General features: G+C 39.1%; 1 protein-coding gene across 1 annotated transcript in view; it reads left to right on the forward strand.

Annotated features, from left to right (window-relative positions):
• LOC128688812 (glutamate receptor ionotropic, delta-2-like) overlaps window positions 1–22,631 on the forward strand; it is a 109,414-nt gene that overhangs the window by 18,692 nt on the left and 68,091 nt on the right. The gene's annotated exons all lie outside the window — the stretch shown is intronic.

A 22,631-nucleotide genomic window follows, 5' to 3' on the forward strand; every position in this document is an offset into this window, starting at 1 on the left:
GCCTAACCCAACTAAATATATTTTAGATTTGTTTACAATAATTTAATACTAAACAAACCCAGTGAAATATATTTTTTTCGTTAGGTTCAGAATGATTTTGGTGAAATTATTGCATACACAAATTTTCACTTCTCCTATATGGCAAGATGAGCGTTGCTATTTAAGCCAAGATGGCAAGTTCTGCCGCCTATTCGGCACGACACACACACACACACACACACACATATATATATATATATATATATATATATATATATATATAAATATATATATATATATATATATATATATATATATATATTTATATATATATGTATATATATATATGTATATATATATATATATATATATATATATATATATATATATATATATATATATATATATATATATATATATATATATATATATATATATATATATATATATATATATATGTGTGTGTGTGTGTCGTGCCGAATATGTAAACCTGGTCAATCAGCAAGAACTCCTCTAAAATTAAGTCCTTTCTGAAATTTTCTTTTATACGTTTAAAGATATATTTTTTTCCTTAATGTTAATAAAAAAAAATTAATTTTGCACCAAAAGAATCTTAGAAAACTTACCTAATCTTATTATAAAAAGAACAATTTATTTTAGCCTAACCCAACTAAATATATTTTAGATTTGTTTACAGTATTTTAATACTAAACAAACACAGTGAAATATATTTTTTTCGTTAGGTTCAGAACGACTTTGGCGAAATTATTGCATACACAAATTTTCACTTGTCCTATATTTAAGCAAAGATCGCAAGTTCTGCCTATTCGGAACTATATATATATATATATATATATATATATATATATATATATATATATATATATATATATATATATATATATATATATATATATATGTCTTGCCGAATATGTAAAACTGGTCAATTAGCAAGAACTCATTTAAAATTAAGTCCTTTCTGAAATTTTCTCTTATACGTTTAAAGATATATTTTTTTCATTAATGTTAATGTAAAAAAAATTAATTTTGCACCAAAAGAATCTTAGAAAACTTACCTAACCTTATTATAACAAGAGCAATTTATTTTAGCCTAACCCAACTAAACATGTTTTAAATACGTTTACAATAATTTAGTACTAAACAAATACAATAAGATATATATTTTTGGATATGTTCAGAATGATTTTGGCGAAATTATTGCATACACAAATTTTCACTTGTCCAATATAGCGAGATGAGCGTTGCTATTTAAGCCAAGATCCAAGTTCTGCCTATTCGGCACGATATATATGTATATATATGTATATATATATATATATATATATATATATATATATATATATATATATATATATATATATATATATATATATATATATATATATATATATATATATATATATATATATATATATACATATATATATATATATATATATATATATATATATATATATATATACATGAGGAGGTTAATAACATTATCAAGAGGAGCCTCACAACAGCTGGATGCCCAGCAGTAAGGGATCCACCCCAACTATGCAGATCTGATGGCAGCCAGAAGCGTTCAGATGGTATCACCCTTCAAGCCTGGACAGATGGGAAGCAGGTGGTGTGGGACTATACATGTGCATCTACCTTGGCTGATACCTATCTCCAATACACCAGGGAGGAATGAGGGGCAGCTGCCAGCTTCAGGGAGTCCCAAAAGTCTAGAAAATATGGAGAACTTGCCCATCATTATATGTTTGTTCCCATAGGCTCAGAGACCCTTGGCTCATGGGGAAAGAGTGCATCTGGATTCCTTAAGGAGCTGGGAAAGGGACTCATCAGGGTAACTAGGGATCCCAGGGCAGCTAGTTTTCTGTTCCAGCGGCCCAGTGCGGCTGTTCAAGGGGGTAATGCCTGCTGTATTTTGGGCACACGCCCCAGCTCTGAGGAGCTGGATGAGATTTTCGCCTAGTAATCGGGATGCACACGTGGCAGCATGTACCGTATGTGCCACCTTTGTATCAATAGTGTATCTCTTGGATCTTATATATATATATATATATATATATATATATATATATATATATATATATATATATATATATATAGAGAGAGAGAGAGAGAGAGAGAGAGAGAGAGAGAGTATGTAGGAAAGAGGGAAATTTTTTCCCAGTAAAAGTAGGCCTTAGACAAGGATGTGTGATGTCACCGTGGTTGTTTAATATATTTATAGATGGGGTTGTAAGAGAAGTAAATGCGAGGGTCTTGGCAAGAGGCGTGGAGTTAAAAGATAAAGAATCACACACAAAGTGGGAGTTGTCACAGCTGCTCTTTGCTGATGACACTGTGCTCTTGGGAGATTCTGAAGAGAAGTTGCAGAGATTGGTGGATGAATTTGGTAGGGTGTGCAAAAGAAGAAAATTAAAGGTGAATACAGGAAAGAGTAAGGTTATGAGGATAACAAAAAGATTAGGTGATGAAAGATTGAATATCAGATGGGAGGGAGAGAGTATGGAGGAGGTGAACGTATTCAGATATTTGGGAGTGGACGTGTCAGCGGATGGGTCTATGAAAGATGAGGTGAATCATAGAATGGATGAGGGAAAAAGAGTGAGTGGTGCACTTAGGAGTCTGTGGAGACAAAGAACTTTGTCCTTGGAGGCAAAGAGGGGAATGTATGAGAGTATAGTTTTACCAACGCTCTTATATGGGTGTGAAGCGTGGGTGATGAATGTTGCAGCGAGGAGAAGGCTGGAGGCAGTGGAGATGTCATGTCTGAGGGCAATGTGTGGTGTGAATATAATGCAGAGAATTCGTAGTTTGGAAGTTAGGAGGAGGTGCGGGATTACCAAAACTGTTGTCCAGAGGGCTGAGGAAGGGTTGTTGAGGTGGTTCGGACATGTAGAGAGAATGGAGCGAAACAGAATGACTTCAAGAGTGTATCAGTCTGTAGTGGAAGGAAGGCGGGGTAGGGGTCGGCCTAGGAAGGGTTGGAGGGAGGGGGTAAAGGAGGTTTTGTGTGCGAGGGGCTTGGACTTCCAGCAGGCATGCGTGAGCGTGTTTGATAGGAGTGAATGGAGACAAATGGTTTTTAATACTTGACGTGCTGTTGGAGTGTGAGCAAAGTAACATTTATGAAGGGATTCAGGGAAACCGGCAGGCCGGACTTGAGTCCTGGAGATGGGAAGTACAGTGCCTGCACTCTGAAGGAGGGGTGTTAATGTTGCAGTTTAAAAACTGTAGTGTAAAGCACCCTTCTGGCAAGACAGTGATGGAGTGAATGATGGTGAAAGTTTTTCTTTTTCGGGCCACCCTGCCTTGGTGGGAATCGGCCGGTGTGATAATAAATAATAAATAAATATATATATATATATATATATATATATATATATATACACATATACATATGTATATATATATATATATATATATATATATATGTATATATATATATATATATATGTATATATATATATATATATATATATATATATATATATATATATATATATATATATATATATATATATATATATATATATATATATATATATATATATATATATATATATATGTCGTGCCGAATAGGCAGAACTTGCGATCTTGGCTTAAATAGCAACGCTCATCTTGCCATATAGGACAAACGAAAATTTGTGTATGCAATAATTTCGCCAAAATCATTCTGAACCTAACGAAAAAAATATATTTCACTGTGTTTGTTTAGTATTAAATTATTGTAAACAAATCTAAAATATATTTAGTTGGGTTTCTCTAAAACAAATTACTCTTGTTATAATAAGGTTATGTAAGTTTTCTAAGATTCTTTTCGTGCAAAATTAAAATTTTTTACATTAACCCCAATGAAAAAAATATATCTTTAAACGTACAAGATAAAATTTCATAAAGAACTTAATTTTAAATGAGTTCTTGCTAACTCACCAGTTTTACATATTCGGCATGACATATATATATATATATATATATATATATATATATATATAATATATATATATATATATATATATATTATTTTTTATATATATATTTTTTATATATATATTTTGTCAGTTAAAAATAGGAGAGGAGAGTTATTAAATGGAGAGTTAGAGGTTTTGGGAAGATGGAAGGAATATTTTGAGGAATTGTTAAATGTTGATGAAGATAGGGAAGCTGTGATTTCGTGTATAGGGCAAGGAGGAATAACATCTTGTAGGAGTGAGGAAGAGCCAGTTGTGAGTGTGGGGGAAGTTCGTGAGGCAGTAGGTAAAATGAAAGGGGGTAAGGCAGCCGGGATTGATGGGATAAAGATAGAAATGTTAAAAGCAGGTGGGGATATAGTTTTGGAGTGGTTGGTGCAATTGTTTAATAAATGTATGGAAGAGGGTAAGGTACCTAGGGATTGGCAGAGAGCATGCATAGTTCCTTTGTATAAAGGCAAAGGGGATAAAAGAGAGTGCAAAAATTATAGGGGGATAAGTCTGTTGAGTGTACCTGGTAAAGTGTATGGTAGAGTTATAATTGAAAGAATTAAGAGTAAGACGGAGAATAGGATAGCAGATGAACAAGGAGGCTTTAGGAAAGGTAGGGGGTGTGTGGACCAGGTGTTTACAGTGAAACATATAAGTGAACAGTATTTAGATAAGGCTAAAGAGGTCTTTGTGGCATTTATGGATTTGGAAAAGGCGTATGACAGGGTGGATAGGGGGGCAATGTGGCAGATGTTGCAAGTGTATGGTGTAGGAGGTAGGTTACTGAAAGCAGTGAAGAGTTTTTACGAGGATAGTGAGGCTCAAGTTAGAGTATGTAGGAAAGAGGGAAATTTTTTCCCAGTAAAAGTAGGCCTTAGACAAGGATGTGTGATGTCACCGTGGTTGTTTAATATATTTATAGATGGGGTTGTAAGAGAAGTAAATGCGAGGGTCTTGGCAAGAGGCGTGGAGTTAAAAGATAAAGAATCACACACAAAGTGGGAGTTGTCACAGCTGCTCTTTGCTGATGACACTGTGCTCTTGGGAGATTCTGAAGAGAAGTTGCAGAGATTGGTGGATGAATTTGGTAGGGTGTGCAAAAGAAGAAAATTAAAGGTGAATACAGGAAAGAGTAAGGTTATGAGGATAACAAAAAGATTAGGTGATGAAAGATTGAATATCAGATTGGAGGGAGAGAGTATGGAGGAGGTGAACGTATTCAGATATTTGGGAGTGGACGTGTCAGCGGATGGGTCTATGAAAGATGAGGTGAATCATAGAATTGATGAGTGAAAAAGAGTGAGTGGTGCACTTAGGAGTCTGTGGAGACAAAGAACTTTGTCCTTGGAGGCAAAGAGGGGAATGTATGAGAGTATAGTTTTACCAACGCTCTTATATGGGTGTGAAGCGTGGGTGATGAATGTTGCAGCGAGGAGAAGGCTGGAGGCAGTGGAGATGTCATGTCTGAGGGCAATGTGTGGTGTGAATATAATGCAGAGAATTCGTAGTTTGGAAGTTAGGAGGAGGTGCGGGATTACCAAAACTGTTGTCCAGAGGGCTGAGGAAGGGTTGTTGAGGTGGTTCGGACATGTAGAGAGAATGGAGCGAAACAGAATGACTTCAAGAGTGTATCAGTCTGTAGTGGAAGGAAGGCGGGGTAGGGGTCGGCCTAGGAAGGGTTGGAGGGAGGGGGTAAAGGAGGTTTTGTGTGCGAGGGGCTTGGACTTCCAGCAGGCATGCTTGAGCGTGTTTGATAGGAGTGAATGGAGACAAATGGTTTTTAATACTTGACGTGCTGTTGGAGTGTGAGCAAAGTAACATTTATGAAGGGATTCAGGGAAACCGGCAGGCCGGACTTGAGTCCTGGAGATGGGAAGTACAGTGCCTGCACTCTGAAGGAGGGGTGTTAATGTTGCAGTTTAAAAACTGTAGTGTAAAGCACCCTTCTGGCAAGACAGTGATGGAGTGAATGATGGTGAAAGTTTTTCTTTTTCGGGCCACCCTGCCTTGGTGGGAATCGGCCGGTGTGATAATAATAAAATATATATATATATATATATATATATATATATATATATATATATATATATATATATATATATATATATATATGCAATGAGTACGCAAGAGCAGGCGAAATATACACAAACAGTGATTTCTGGCTGAAGGAGACTCGAACCTACGGATCTTGGGACAAGGTACGCAGTGCTTTACCAATCCACCCACACTGGACAATACCTTGGCGTGTAAGTAGCGCTACACGTTTGATCCAAGGCAGCCAGTTTTCATGGAGAAGGCTTACAGCTTTTCATCTCATCCCATGCATGCATCAGCCTTCCTAGAGATTTTAACAATGCAAGGAATTCGCAAGAGCAGGCGAAATATACACAAACACTGATCTCTGGCTGAAGGAGACTCGAACCTACGAACCTTGGGACAAGGTACGCAGTGCTTTACCAATCTACCCACACTGGACAATACCTTGGCGTGTAGCTAGCGCTACACGTTTGATCCAAGGCAGCCAGCTTTCAGGAAGAAGGCTTACAGCTTTTCATCTCATCCCCTGCATGCATCAGCCTTCCTAGAGACTTTAACAATGCAAGGAATTCGCAAGAGCAGGCGAAATATACACAAACACTGATCTCTGGCTGAAGGAGACTCGAACCTACGAACCTTGCTACAAGGTACGCAGTGCTTTACCAATCTACCCACACTGGACAATACCTTGGCGTGTAGCTAGCGCTACACGTTTGATCAGCTTTCAGTGAGAAGGCTTACAGCTTTTCATCTCATCCCCTGCATGCATCAGCCTTCCTAGAGATTTTAACAATGCAAGGAATTTGCAAGAGCAAGCGATATATACACAAACACTGATCTCTGGCTGAGACAACCCAGAGCAGAAAAAGGAAAGAGGAAAGGGGAAGAGGGAGAAGAAGAAAAAGAAAAAGAAAAAGAAAAAAGAAAAAATGAGGAGTAAGGTTAAGTCACGGGTGTTCTGAAGTTTGGAGCATTTTACAATGTAGTGGGAGAGGAAGGCATCTACAGAGACGAAGCCAGGGCTAAGATTCATACAAGGAAAGTTGTGTATTAGAGAGGATTCAACTAGACGGCGACTGTTCGAGTTGGAAGTAGGGAAGATAGTTTTAGCAGAAGACCAGTCAATAGGATGGCTATGATCTCTGACGTGACAGAAAAGAGCATTGTTAGTGTCGGCAAGCCTAACACTATTTTTCGTGCTCCCTAAGTCTGTCAGGAAGAGATCGACCAGTTTATCCGAAGTATTGAAGAGGACAGGAGGATATTAGGTAAGACACATATGCAACAGTTAGGTATCTTTATTTCGAAACGTTTCGCCTACACAGTAGGCTTCTTCAGTCGAGTACAGAAAAGTTGATAGAAGCAGAAGAGACTTGAAGACGATGTAATCAGTCCATCACCCTTAAAGTTTTGAGGTGTTCAGTCCCTCAGTCTGGAGAAGAGCATTGTTCCAAAGTCTGAAACAATATGGAGTTGAAGTGACAGGATGGAGTCTTATATAGGGCCAGGAGGTGAGACGAAGGTCACTAGTAGAAGTAAGAACGCAGATGTTGGGAGGTCAGGTCCCTCTCAAATCCAACCGTTCTCACTAGTGAGAACGGTATTTTATACCATTTTAATGTTCAGGACAGGAGGAGCAAGAAATAGAGTAGACACCAGGAACGTCTGTAGAGGGAGGAGAGGTATGAACGAGATTAGTGCGAGGAGTGTTAGTCTGGCGGAAGGTAAGCTTGATGTCTAAGGGATGGAGAGATTTGTTGAGATTAGAAAGACCGGAAATGTAGGGAAGGCAGAGGATAGAAGAGTTCCTAGGAGTAGAGAGTTTGGGAGAGAAGAAATTACGTTTAGCACGTGAGAGGGCTGAGTCTATGAAATGGGAATGGTAGCCAAGACGGGAAAACGAATTATGAAGAGAGGAAATTTCTGTTGAAAGGAACTGAGGATCACAGATGCGGAGGGCACGGAGAAAGAGGGAGAAAAGAACACTTTTCTTGACAGGGGAAGCATGATAGGAAAAGTAGTGAATATACATGCCACTGTGCATAGGTTTTCGGTAAACGGAAAAGGAAAAACTTGTATCTGAGCGGTGGACATGGACATCAAGGAAAGGAAGCAAGGAATTAGATTCACATTCAGCTTTCAACTTAATGGAAGGGGCAAGATTATTAAGAGTTTCAAGAAAAGGTTGGAAGAGACTGCAGTCATGAGGCTACAGAGCAAAGATGTCATCCACATAGCGAAGCCAGAGTGAAGGTTGTACATCGATGGTAGGAAGAAGAACAGTCTCGAAGTATTCCATGTAAAGATTAGTAAGGACAGGAGAGAGAGGAGAGCCTATAACCACACCGAAGGTTTGAGAATAATATTTCCCTTGTAAGGAAAAGAAATTAGAGTCCACACAGAGGCGGATAAGATCAAGAAAGACATCAGTAGGTATAGGGAGATGTAGAAACCCTTCATGGGCCTTCTCTCTAAGGAAATCAAGGACATCATCAAGAGGGACATTGGTGAAGAGGGACTCAACGTCAAGACTAAGCATCTTCCAGGTTGGGAGAGAGCGAACCCGTTCAATGAAGTCTTGAGAGTGACGGAGGTGGGCAGGAGAAAAAGTACCAAGAATGGGAGTGAGGGTTTTGGCCAGCCAAGAAGCAATAGAATAAGAAACAGAACCTCTAGAGGATATGATAGGACGAAGAGGAATATCAGGTTTATGAGTTTTGGGAAGGCCGTAGAAATAGGGAAGAGAGGGACAGATGACACGAAACCGTTGAACAAGGTCAAAGTCAGGAGGACAGAGGTCGGAGAGAGTCCTTAGTTTCTTGTTGAAAGTTCTCTTGATGCGATCAAGAGGGTTGGAAACGAGAGGAGTGTAGGTACGTGAGTCAGAGAGCAAGACATCAGCTTTACGGAGGTAATCCTCCAGATCAAGGATAACTACCGAATTACCTTTGTCAGAAGATAGTATGACAATGTTAGTGTTGGATTTAAGAGAAGAAAGGGCAAGTTGGTAACGGCGAGGAAGGTGGTGAGTGTTAGAAAACAGATTAACAAGAGCAGGAAGGAGAGCGCCACGAAAAGTGGACACGTCAGGAAGATTGCGGGAGCGAGACTGACGACAGGTATCAAAAGAGCTAATCAGGGCAATACCAGCGCGAGGGGTAGGCGAAGTGGCGAAGTGGTCTAAGTCGTAAGCATCTCTCTTTTATGTGCGGGTTATTTGTATATATATATATATATATATATATATATATATATATATATATATATTTATATATATATATATATATATATATATATATATATATATATATATATATATATATATATATATATATATACATATATATGTATATATATATACATATATATATATATATATATATATATATATATATATATATATATATATATATATATATATCTATATATATATATATATATATATATATATATATATATAATATACGGAGGTACGTTGTGTACGAAAGGTGTCTTACTCTCATACGGAGGTACCACCTCTATAACTGAACTGGGGACCCTCATCCTCAGAGAAGAAAATAAGCGTACCTCAGGGAAAACTCAAGGTTCTCCCCGAAGCTGTTTGAATATTTTCTCCTCCTACCACCCCCTATATTTTATATTCTATGGGAAATTTAATAATAGACAGAATACATTTACAGAAAACACAAACATGAATACAATGGTAAAATATATTAAAGATTATGAATTTCCTCCAGCTCCTCCGAAGCCGGACGCGAGCCAAGTATGCAGCAAGCATTTCCCCTCTGTATGGCCTCACTGAGGCGCTGGAACATGAAAGTGGCTGCCCTTAGGTCCCTGGTGGTGTCGATGAGTCTGGAACCCAATTTTTTTAGGAAACGTGTGGTATTTTTTCCCTGTGATCCCAAGGTCTCTGATCCCACTGGGACAAATTAATACTGTTGGCTTATGTCCCTGTACTTGCTGATCTTGTACTCCTCCCTGTGGTCAGCAGCTCCTCCCTGTCGCCAGACACTGTGATGGATATAGGTGTCAGCCAGTGTGGACACAGAGGTATAGTCCCATGCTTATAAGAGCTTGCTATTCTTCAAAGGAAAGATGGTTATCCCATCGGGGTGGTTTGCTGGGTTGTGGGTAGTGTTGGCTGCTAGTGATCGGGGTTCCCTCTCGGCTGGGCATCAAGCTGTAGCAAGGCTTGTACATCACCGCAAATACACATATATTCTGTCTGAATTGGGGCAGTGAGGCGCAAAGCCACTGCAATACGGAAGGTCGTAGTGTCAAAGTACGTTCCTATTGCTGATATGGGAACTGTTTGGAGGAAGTCCCTGGAGTGAGGTGCACTCACAGCCTGGAGACAGGCAGTCTCCCTGTCTGATGCTACAGCCTTGAGCATGTTGGTAAGCACCTTTTCAGCGATCGGGGCATCCCAGCTTGACTGTTTCTTAGCCAGTGCTGCAGTAGGGTTTGGTGCTGGAGCAGCAAGAGTCTCCCATTCAGTGATGGCACTGGCATAGTTAGGGCCCTGTATTCCTGCTGAGTCACTTATGTTATCAGGAAGAATTTGTCTTAACTCGTTTGATGCTATGGCAGAGAATAGGAAAGCTGGTAGAGCAATCTTGGAGGGTCTGCGTACTCCCAGCCCCCCCTAGCCTGACCGGAAGTGAGGCTTGCAAGCACTGTCCATCTTCAAGGGAAAGATTCAATACACTCTCTAGCATGGTCTTAAGGAGAGAGTAATATTCCTTCAGTTTCGGGCTGCTAAAGACTGGGAAGCATCTCAGAAACTAGGTAAGTTTTGGGATTGACAGGCACCTGTTGAGTAGGTAGAAGGCATCATGTGTATCAATGTCTTTCATCCTGCCTTCCATCGTCCGGAGGTCTGAGACTTTTTTTTCTAGTATCAGATCGATGGCATTGGACCCAAGATGAGCGCCAAGAAGAGTGCTATTGGCTGGATCAATGTCTCGTGCTCCTGGTAAAACAGCACTAATGTTCTGGATCATCTGTCGATTGGTAGAAACTATTTCACATTTGGTGGAGTTTAAAGATAGTCCCAGGCTTTCTCACATGTCTTTAATTTTTCTGATGTCTTCTAGGAGAGATTCTGTTGTGCCAACTAGAGTACCATCATCCATGAACCAAATACTGAGCTCACTGGAGAGTGCTTCTGTGAGTTCCTTGATGACCAAACAGAATAGAAAGGGGGCGAGAGGGTCCCCCTGTTGCACACCCTCGCACGAGTCAGTTTCATGGTCCCCAAACAATAGTCTGGAAGTCACACTATGACACGATTTTATGAAAGGATAGAGGGAAGAGAAGTTTCTATAAACTGCTTAGAGAGCAGCATCCCTTTTGACTGAGTTGGAAGCAATGGCAAAGTCCAATTTAATCAAAGCTTTTTCATCGGACATGTTGTTGATATATACTCGTGCTGCGTGGGCAGCTGCTTCACAGCCCTGTTGAACATCAAAGCCGAGCTGAGTTGGTTTCAGCATTGCAGCAGCCTCTTGACTCACCCTTCTTACTGCAGCCTTGGTGACTAGGCGCCGAAGGGTGTTACCAACTGCAATGGGCCTGATTCCTCCATCCTTTTTCCGAAGGGCACACAGTGAGGCACCAAAGAAAAGGGGTCCAATGGCCTCTGGGGCTGCCAGCCAGGCACAGCAGCCTCTCTGAAACATCACCAAGTGCTGGACTGAGTATTTGTTTTAAGTGTTGAGGCCTTAAACCGATGAAACCTCCTGCTGAGCCTTGTGGAAATGACATAGCGGCTTTATACACATCAGCATCCAGTAAGGTTAAATGTTCTTTGCCTGCTGTGATGTCAGGGAGGTCATTGTTGGTACTGGGAGCCCTGGGTGGATGTTTGTCCGTCAGAGTTTGCGCCGTACTGACGTCCTTAGGAGCGATGGTATCCTCACTGGTTATAAGCCTCAGTGCTCCAATAGTATTACCCTATTCTATTATTTTGCTAATTTGGGCTCTGATTTTTGAGGCGTCGGGTGTCCTCTTGTTGGCATTTGCCCGCCGGGTGTTTGTCGCCCTAGGGAGGAGACGGACGAGGTTGTCATCCCTCGGGAATGCATTTTTTTTCTAATAACATGTGTTGCTAGTGACTTGTCCCTTCTTGGTGGGACAGCCAAACAGGCATTGCCAAAAAGCAGCAGGTTGTGCCAGGATCTGTTGTTTGAAGGAGCATCGGTGACTTTCTTCAGAAGGTCAGTGAGTTTGCTAGGGGCTTGAGGGCGAGCTGCTTTGGGGATGCGTGTCAGAGTCCTGGTGGATGTTAATTTGATTTCAGATTTGAGGTCCTTTGTAGAGATGAAGTCACGGTAACTGTCAGCACTGTCTGCTGGGAGGGGCTGTTGGCTGTTCTCAGTTGGAGCTCTCCTGGAGCCCAGACATCCATTATGTGTGCGGATGTTGCCAGTTGAGGGATTGAGTGTACATTCCCTGTAACACACCCGGCAGATGCCTCGTGAACAACGGCTTTGATTCTGTCGTGAAGATTCCTAGGACCCTGGGCCTTCTTGTAACATTGCTGACATCGTGGGGGTGGGAGGGCGCCAGCTGTTGGGTAACGGGTGAAGGACAGCATGGATGCATGGGGGATGAGGGTGGGGGAGTAGCGAGCGGCAGAGCTAGTAATTGGTGAGGCCCTAAACGGCAACACCCTTGGTCAGGAAGTCAGTGGGCCTAGGCTGGGATGAGGGGAGGGGATCAGGGATGTGGTGCGGAGTGGCCCTGTGTGTTCACTAAAGATGCACATCACTGACTAACTTTGCTAATTGTTATACACTTATTATTCCATTTAGAAAAAACCCTAGCCATTTGGCACACTAATCACCATGCTCTCACTATTAACCGAGGTGTTCTTCTGTTCAGCATCAAATGACGGTGTCGTGAGCGACCACTTCCTCTCCCAGCCCACGACCCGGCCGAACGCAGAGGTAAACAAAACTTCCTCCACACCACCGCTGGCAGGATTCCCTCATCGCCACCACTACTCCTCAAATCCCAACATGCACACTGCACTTTCACTGATACAGAATCAACGGTCTGATGCAGACGATTGTCACAACTCTGTAACCTCCAGTGGATACTCACGATGATGTCTGCCTAGACTGGCCCATGTAAACCATGTTGGTTCTTGGTTTACATGCAAAATGTATGGAGCACCACAATCTGGCTCCCTCCCTCCACGCCACAGAGACTCCACGGGGCATTTGATGAACTGGAATGAGGCACAACTCGTTCTCACAAAACCAGACCTCCGACGCCGACGGTGCCTAGAAGCCTCACTAATCGCCATCACCGACACTATAGAACGCAACACTGGAAACTACAAAATTTAAAAAAACATTGGCATACATGATACTTAAGCACCACCAACCCAACAACACAGGAGTCACATGATTTCATCGTCTACCCGTCCTCATCCCAACATGACATTCCTCAGGTCACCGTGCGTCACTCACACCTCACTCTCCGCCTATGTATATAATGTCTTTCTACCTCTGTATGTTAGAAGTGGTCAAGGTCCCAGGACCGAAACGTTTTCTAATAAATATGTCATAGTGTTTGCTTAAGAACATAAGAACATAAGAAAGAAGAAACACTGCAGCAGGCCTACTGACCCATGCGAAGCAAGTCCATGCCCCCCTCCAGATTAGCCCAATGACCCACCTAGTCAAGTCACTTCCACTTAAGGAAGGAGCTAGGCATCAGACCTAGCAGCACAAGCTAGTCAGGTCCAACTCACACCCACCCACACCCACTCATGTATTTATCAAACCTAGTTTTAAAACTACACAACATTTTAGCCTCTATAACTGTACTCAGGAGTTTCTTCCACTCGTCCACAACTCTATTACCAAACCAGTGCTTTCCTATATCCTTCCTGAATCTGAATTTTTCCAACTTGAACCCATTGCTGCGAGTCCTGTCTTGACCGGAAATTTTCAGCACGCTATTTACATCCTCTTTATTTATTCCTGTTTTTCATTTATACACCTCGATCATATCGCCCTAATTCTACGCCTTTCGAGAGAGTGCAGATTCAGAGCCCTCAGTCTATCCTCATAGGGAAGATTTCGTATACACGGGATCAGCTTTGTCATCCTCCTCTGTACGTTTTCCAGTGCATTTATATCCATTCTGTAATATGATGACAGAACTGTGCAGCATAATCTAAATGAGGCCTAACCAAGGATATATAGAGTTGAAGAACAACCTGAGGACTTCTATTATTTATACTTCTAGATATGAAGCCAAGGATTCTGTTAGCTTTATTGCGAACACTAATGCACTATTGTCTTGGTTTTAGATTATTGCTAACCAGAACTCCTAAATCCTTTTCGCATAAATGCAATATGGATAAGTGCTGCAAGAATGACATACAATTCAGCCGTAAAAATGCTAGCCGAGGGTAATAAATGCCCTCGCACGACACTGTCCGAAAACACTGCTGCGAATCCGACGCCATCAAAAGACTTAGAACCATTGGTGTACACCGTGATGGCATGAGAATGAGAGCAGAAGTGGTCAATAAAAAGAGAGCTGGAAGCCACCATAGATAGTTGGGCTTTCGCGCATGGTAGTGGGAAAGAACAGACACGAAAAGCCTGAACTTCCCAAGGGGGCAGGGAAAAGTGAGACACTACATGAACATAGAGAGGTGGTAACTGAAGAGAAGACAAGAGCGAATGTAGGCAGAGAGAAAAGGGATGGAGTAAACAGGGTCGACGAACAAATAAAGAGCGTCTACTAACATCAGTGACAATCCTATAGGAAGGATTCTCTGAACAATTCATTTACAAATACGGAAGGATTGTAGAGGTCATGAGATCGAACATAATAGTGTAGGCAGTCAGACAAGGATGGAAAATTTGCTTCTACGTAGAGACTCTCAACAGGGAATGAATGAAAGGCACCAAGGCACAGACGGAGACCTTGGTGATGAATAGGATATAACTTCGAGTTGCGGGAGAGGCCGCAGAATAGATTTGGTCACCATAATCTACTTTGGACAAGACTAGGGTGGAATGCAAACGGAGGACAGTGTGATGATCTGCTTCCCATGAACAGTGTACAAGAACCTTAAGGAGATTTAACCGACCATGACAAGTTGTCGTTAATGAAAAACCCGATGATGATGCCTCTTTTGGTCTTGGTATCTTGACTTCTATTCCAGTCAAGATACCAAGACCAAAAGAGGCATCATCATCGGGTTTTTCCTAAGAGCATACCGAATTTGTAGTCCTGGGTTTCTTGACGAAGAGTGTACATACATTCACCAAACATTCACAGAGTTACATTTTCCTCCTTTTTTCATCAAAGACTGCAAGAAAAGAGCTCTTCAGATCATAAATTCTCCACGCATCAACATCACTCCCAGCAAAGTTATAATTCTTCCCAACAGTCAGGTTGCACTGAACGTCTCAAAAGCACTTTCACAAGCTAACACCAGAGTCGCCATCGCTTCTAGCACTTCAATAAAGGATATAACCAGGACAAAATCCAAGCACCACGAACCAGTCAATGCAGGAGTTTACACTATACCCTGTGGAGGCTGCGACAAGATTTACGTAGGTGAAACAGCCAGAAACCTCGACACCCGCCTCAATGAACACATTTACGCATGTAGGAACGATAACCTGAACAACGCCTGTGTACAACACCGAAATTCCTCCAATCATCTCATGAAATTCAGAGACGCCCAATTAGTGATCAAAGAAACTAATTTCCGCAGACGCAAGTGCCTCGAATCAGCACTGATCGCTGTTTCGAATACAATTAAACAAAACAACGGCAGCTTCACCATCTCCGAAGTCTTAGCAAGAATCCTCCTGAAAACAGTAAACCCTGCCATCACATAGTCTCTCCTGTTATACTACACAAAGCACAGAGAGTGAACACTGAAACAAGCTGCCTCATTCCAGTTTATATTTGTCCAACCTATTTTTATGTTACCCAAGTAATAGCTTTTATATCCTTTTACTCATGTACGAATTAATTGCTTTACCATATTGTATTACTTTTGTCACTACTACTACTACTACTACCTCTAGTGAACATCGAAATGGTACCTCACTAGTATTCACCTCACTCTGAGCCTTTATATACCCTCTGTGTCCATGTATTGTTTGTAATGGCTTGATAAAGCTCCTGGAGAGCGAAACGTTGCCACAATAAATGTCACATTAGTTGCACTTGTGTCCTTTTACTTTACAATTACGGCACTGTTGAGGAATGGGAACTACTTGACGGACCTCTAGGCGATGGCCCGCAATATAGACAGAGGGTGGAAGTTCACAGCAGTCAAAGGTTAAACGAGCAATGTCACTAGGAAAACGCCACCGGCAGGTTCTGAAGGGCTAATTGTTCTAAAATATCCTCTCTGCAAGACAAAAAATCACTCTGTACAATAGTACGCGATAAGACCACAGTACCACTGCAAGAATTAAGAGTAGCGTGCTTACGAACTGTGACTGGTATGTTATCTATGGAAGTGATGTGGGAGAGAGCATAAGCTTGCTCTGAACTCTGCACTGTTATGATACGCACCGCTTCGAAGAGCGTGGAATGAAATGTTTTGGCCGCCGTGCCGTAAAAGAGTTTTACCAATTCCGTGATCAGAAATATAATCAGTTTGAGACGTCGTTTGTGAAGAAAAGAATTTTGTCCAGTGAGTGTCGTGTAGGTCGTTTTTGAGTGGTCATCGATGGACTGTCGTCGGTAGGTTGTCTTGGACTCTTAGGAGTAGAACCGCGGGCGGTTCTTACGTGTCTTTCTAAACCACATTATATATATATATATATATATATATATATATATATATATATATATATATATATATATATATATATATATATATATATATATATATATATATATATATATGTCGTGCCGAATATGTAAAACTGGTCAATTAGCAAGAACTCATTTAAAATTAAGTCCTTTCTGAACTTTTCTCTTATACTTTTAAAGATATATTTTTTTCATTAATGTTAATGTAGAAATTTTTAATTTTTCACCAAAAGAATCTTAGAAAACTTACCTAACCTTATTATAACAAGAACAATTTATTTTAGCCTAACCCAACTAAATATATTTTAGATTTGTTTACAGTAATTTAATACTAAACAAACACAGTAAAAAATATTTTTTTCGTTAGGTTCAGAACGATTTTGGCGAAATTATTGCATACACAAATTTTCGCTTGTCCTGTATGGCAAGATGAGCGTTGCTATTTAAGCCAAGATCGCAAGTTCTGCCTATTCGGCACGATATATATATATATATATATATATATATATATATATATATATATATATATATATATATATATATATATATATATATATATATATATATATATATATATATATATATATATATATATATATATATATATATATATATATATATATATATATATATATATATATATATATGTCGTGCCGAATATGTAAAACTGGTCAATTAGCAAGAACTCATTTAAAATTAAGTCCTTTCTAAAATTCTCTCTTATACGTTTAAAGATATATTTTTTTCATTAATGTTGATGTAAAAATTTATAATTTTGCACCAAAAGAATCTTAGAAAACTTACCTAACCTTATTATAACAAGAACAATTTATTTTAGCCTAACCCAACTAAATATATTTTACATTTGTTTACAATAATTTAATACTAAACAAACACTGTGAAATATATTTTTTTCGTTAGGTTCAGAATGATTTTGGCGAAATTATTGCATACACAAATTTTCACTTGTCCTATATGGCAAGATGAGCGTTGCTATTTAAGCCAAGATAGCAAGTTCTGCCTATTCGGCACGACACACACACACACACACACATATATATATATATATATATATATATATATATATATATATATATATATATATATATATATATATATATATATATATATATATATATATGTCGTACCGAATAGGCAGAACTTGCGATCTTGGCTTAACTCATCTTGCCATATAGGACAAGTGAAAATTTGTGTATGCAATAATTTCGCCAAAATCATTCTGAACCAAACGAAAAAAATATATTTCACTGTGTTTGTTTAATATTAAATTATTGTAAAGAAATCTAAAATATATTTAGTTAGGTTAGGCTAAAATAAATTGTTCTTGTTATAATAAGGTTAGGTAAGTTTTCTAAGATTCTTTTGGTGCAAAATCAAAAATTTTTACATTATCATTAATGAAAAAAATATATCTTTAAAAGTATAAGAGAAAATTTTAGAAAGGACTTAATTTTAAGTGAGTTCTTGCTAATTGGCCAGTTTTACATATTCGGCACGACATATATATATATATATATATATATATATATATATATATATATATATATATATATATATATATATATATATATATATATATATATATATATATATATAATAAAAATATAGGGAGGTACCACCTCTAGAACTGTCATAGGGACCCTCTTCCTCAGAGAAAAGAATAAACTTGCTTCACGGAAAAGTCAAGGTTCTCCCTGAAGCTGTTTTAGAATTTTCTCCTACCACCTCCTATATTTCAAGTATGTTTTATTTAAAGACGACAAAAATACATTGGCCAAACATTCACAAAAATACAACAGAAAGTAAAACAACATAGGTAACTCAGAGCTACATCTCGAATACTTCGTCCAGCTCCACTGCGGTGGGCCGCGTGTCTAGAATGCTGCAGGCATTTCCTCTCTGGATCGCAACACTGAGTCTCTGAAAGAGAAAGCTGGTCGCCCTGTGGTCCTTGGTTTCTATGATGAGCTTTTCACCCAGCTCTTTGAGGAACTTTAGAGCACACTTGCCCCATGCTCCAAGGGTCTCCGACCGTATATATATATATATATATATATATATATATATATATATATATATATATATATATATATATATATATATATATATATATACATACATACATATATATATATATATATATATATATATATATATATATATATATATATATATATATATATATATATATATATGTATACATAGGTATATAAGTATATATATATATATATATATATATATATATATATATATATATATATATATATATATATATATACTTGCATTTGTGGTCATAGTGGTGCCTATGCTAACCTTCCTATGGTGTAGAAATATACCTAATTGGACGAATCTTATTGTGGCTAGCTGGTCCAGTGGCTAACGCGACGGTCTGGAGTTTTGAGACTCACTGACCGCGAGTTCAATTCCCGCCCGTGGTATGGTTTGCTTGCAATCGTGTCATTACGATTTCGTGAGTCAAGTCGAATCTAATTTATATAAACCTAAGGAAATATTCATATTATTTTCAAAACAGCTTTTTATGAAACAAGATTCAATTATATCCCTGTCGACCATGGACTTGCTTGATACAACTTTCTCAACTTTTTGAAAATCAATTGGATGGTTAAAGTCTCTCATATGAATAAATAGAGCATTGGAATCTTGTCCAGTTCTAATGCTATATTTATGTTGTTTTAATCTAAGTTCGAGATTTTTACCAGTTTGACCGTAATAAACTTTATCGCAAATTTTACAAGGAATCTTATAGACATCCGTCAGCATTTTGGGGTGAATTCTTTATCAAAAGTTTTTTTACAGTATCATGATTTTTAAATACAACTTTGATATTAAAAGTCTTAAGAAGAGAAGGCATATCAACCAAGTTTTCATGGTAAGGGAGAATCAACATATTTTTAGTTGAATAAGGCTGGATGTTCCTTTTTGGATTGTAAAAAGTATTTCTAGCAATTTTAAATGATTTATCAATTACATTTCTCGCGTATTTTAGATCAATGGCTATTTCATGAATTTTGGATATTTCTTCATATATGAACGTATTTGTAGTCCAGAGTTCATATATGATGAAGAAATATCCAAAATTTATGAAATAACCAATGATCTGAAATACAAGAGAAACGTAATTGATAAATCATTAAAAACTGCTAGAAATACTTTTTGCAATTCAAAAAGGGACAACCAGCCTTATTCAACTAAAAATATGTTGGTTCTCCCTTACCATGAAAACTTGGTTGATATGCCTTCTCTTCTTTACCCTTATCTAAATACTGTTCACCTATGTGTTTCACTGTAAACACTTGGTATACAAACCCCCTACCCTTCCTAAAGCATCCGTGTTCATCTGCTATCCTACTCTCCCTCTTACTCTTAATTCTTTCAATAATAACTACCATACACTTTACCAGGTATACTCACCAGACTTATTCCCCTATAATTTTTAGGCTCTTTTTTGTCCACTTTACATTTACAAAGGAAATTTGCATGCTCTCCACGAATCCCTAGGTACCTTACCCTCTTCCATACATCTTTTAAATAAAAGCACTAGCCACTCGAAAACTATATTCCCATCTGCTTTTAACATATCTGTCTTTATCACATCAATCCCAGCTGCTTTACCCCCTTACATTCTACCTACTACCTCACACACTTCCATCACACTCCTGCAAGATGTTATTCCTCCTTGACCTATGCACGGAATCGCAGCTTCATTAACTTCATCAACGTTTAACAATTCCTCAAAGTATTCCCTGCATCTTCCTGATAACTCTAACTCTCCGTTTAATTAGTAACTTCTTCCCTATTTATAACTGTGAAATCTACTCGTTTCCTAGGTTTTCTCATCTTATTAATCTCTCCAAAACTTTTTCTTTTATTCAACATAATTTGTTGATAATATCTCACCCACTTTCTCCTCTGCTCTCTTTTTACATTGCTTCACCACTCTCTTAACCCCTCTTTTTCTCCCCATATACTCCTCCCTCCTTGCATCACTTCTACTTTGTAAAAATCTCTCATGTGCTAACTTTTTCTCTCTTACTACCGGCACTCTGAAGGAATGAGATGTACAGTGGTGTGAATATTATGCAGAGAATTCGTAGTGTGGAAATTACGAGATGTGGAGTTAATATAAGTATTTGTCAGGAGGCTGAGGGGTTGTAGAGGTTGCTTGGTTATTTAGAGAGGGTGGAAAAGAGTGAGTGAGCTTGTTAGACAGGAGTGAATGGAGACGGATGGTTTTTGGGACCTGACGAGCTGTTGGAGTGTAAGCATGGTAATATTTTGAGGGAATCAGGAAAACCGGTTTGATGAACCTGAGTCCTGGAGGAGAGAATTACAATGCCTGCATTTTAATGGAGGGGTTTGGGAGGTACATGTAAGCTGTCGTATCTGAGAGCCTCTATAAAGATGGTGATTATGTATGATTGATGGTTAAAGTGTTGAACGATGATGAAAGTTTTTTCTTCCTTTTTGGGGTTTTCTATCTTTTTGGGTCACCCTGCCTCGGTGGGAACGGTCGACGTATTAATATATATATGTCGTGCCGAATAGGTAAAACTTGAAATTCTGGCTTAAATAGCAACGCTATTCTTGCCTAATATGGCAAGCGAAAATTTTTGTATGCAACAGTTTCGCAAAAATCATTCTGAACCTCACGAAAAAATATATTTCATTGTTTGTTTATTATTAAATTGTTGTAAACTTATCTAAAATTAATGGGTCCTGAATATTTACTAGAATTTTTTTTAAGCCGGTAACACTGGTTAATTAGGTTGCGGACTGTATGAAAGTTATTTAAGTGACTTGAAATCTAAGTAATTTGTTAGTCTGCGGTTTGCGACAATTATACACACCACAAAAGTTGTGCAATAATTATAAGTCATTCGCTGCCTGACCACGGTGGAGTGAGGTTGTCTCGGCACCCCTCTGCTGTCTTCAGGCGAGCTACCTTAGTTCAGCAACAACCATTGAGTAGTGAGGACGTGCGCTGCTCATTGGGATATCAACATGGCGGAACATACAGTACGGAGAGTGAATACTATCTGCATAGAGCTGGTTCGTGGTACGTTAAGTGGAGATACGATGAACGTCCTTCTCCCTAACATCATCAGGGATACATATGGTATTCCCAACGAGGAATTGTATGGCGTCGCCCTTAATGGTTTAACAAGAATCTTTGTGAAATTTCTACGAGTCGATTACTACACAAGAATTGTCGAGCATTACCAGGAACAACGCATGAGTGTGAATTCAACGATGGATGTTGTGTTACATGACGTCTCTAAGTACTTCACATGGGTGAAGGTACGGAATGTACCCTTCGAGGCTACGGCTTATGGCCTGCAGGAGTTTTTTCGAAGTTATGGGACAGTGCATTCTGCAACAATGGGGGTGTGGAGGGATGGTCCATATGAAGGAATGCCGGAAGGTTCTTACACCCTTAAAATGACCTTAACAAGGCCTATACCATCCTATGTTACGATGATCGGTTGTAGAACACAGGTTTATGTGTACTATGCTGGGCAAAGGAAAACATGTCGTCTATGTAGCTCTTATGAGCACATGGCAGCCCAGTGTCCTAGGAGGCGGGCTTCTCGAATTCTCGACACTCCAATTGTGATTCAACAGTCGTGTAATTTGGTGCCTGGCTCTGATGCCTCGGGAGGCCGGAGGAATGACCTCTGGAGCGAAGAGGTCGACCGGGAGGTGGCGGCGGCGGAGACATGTGTCACTCTCCCAGGGGCGTCGGGGGAGTTGAAGGTGACATCTGAGGAGACTTTCGTCCAG

This window comes from Cherax quadricarinatus, chromosome 16, assembly GCF_038502225.1.
Source record: "Cherax quadricarinatus isolate ZL_2023a chromosome 16, ASM3850222v1, whole genome shotgun sequence".
NCBI lineage: Eukaryota > Metazoa > Arthropoda > Malacostraca > Decapoda > Parastacidae > Cherax > Cherax quadricarinatus.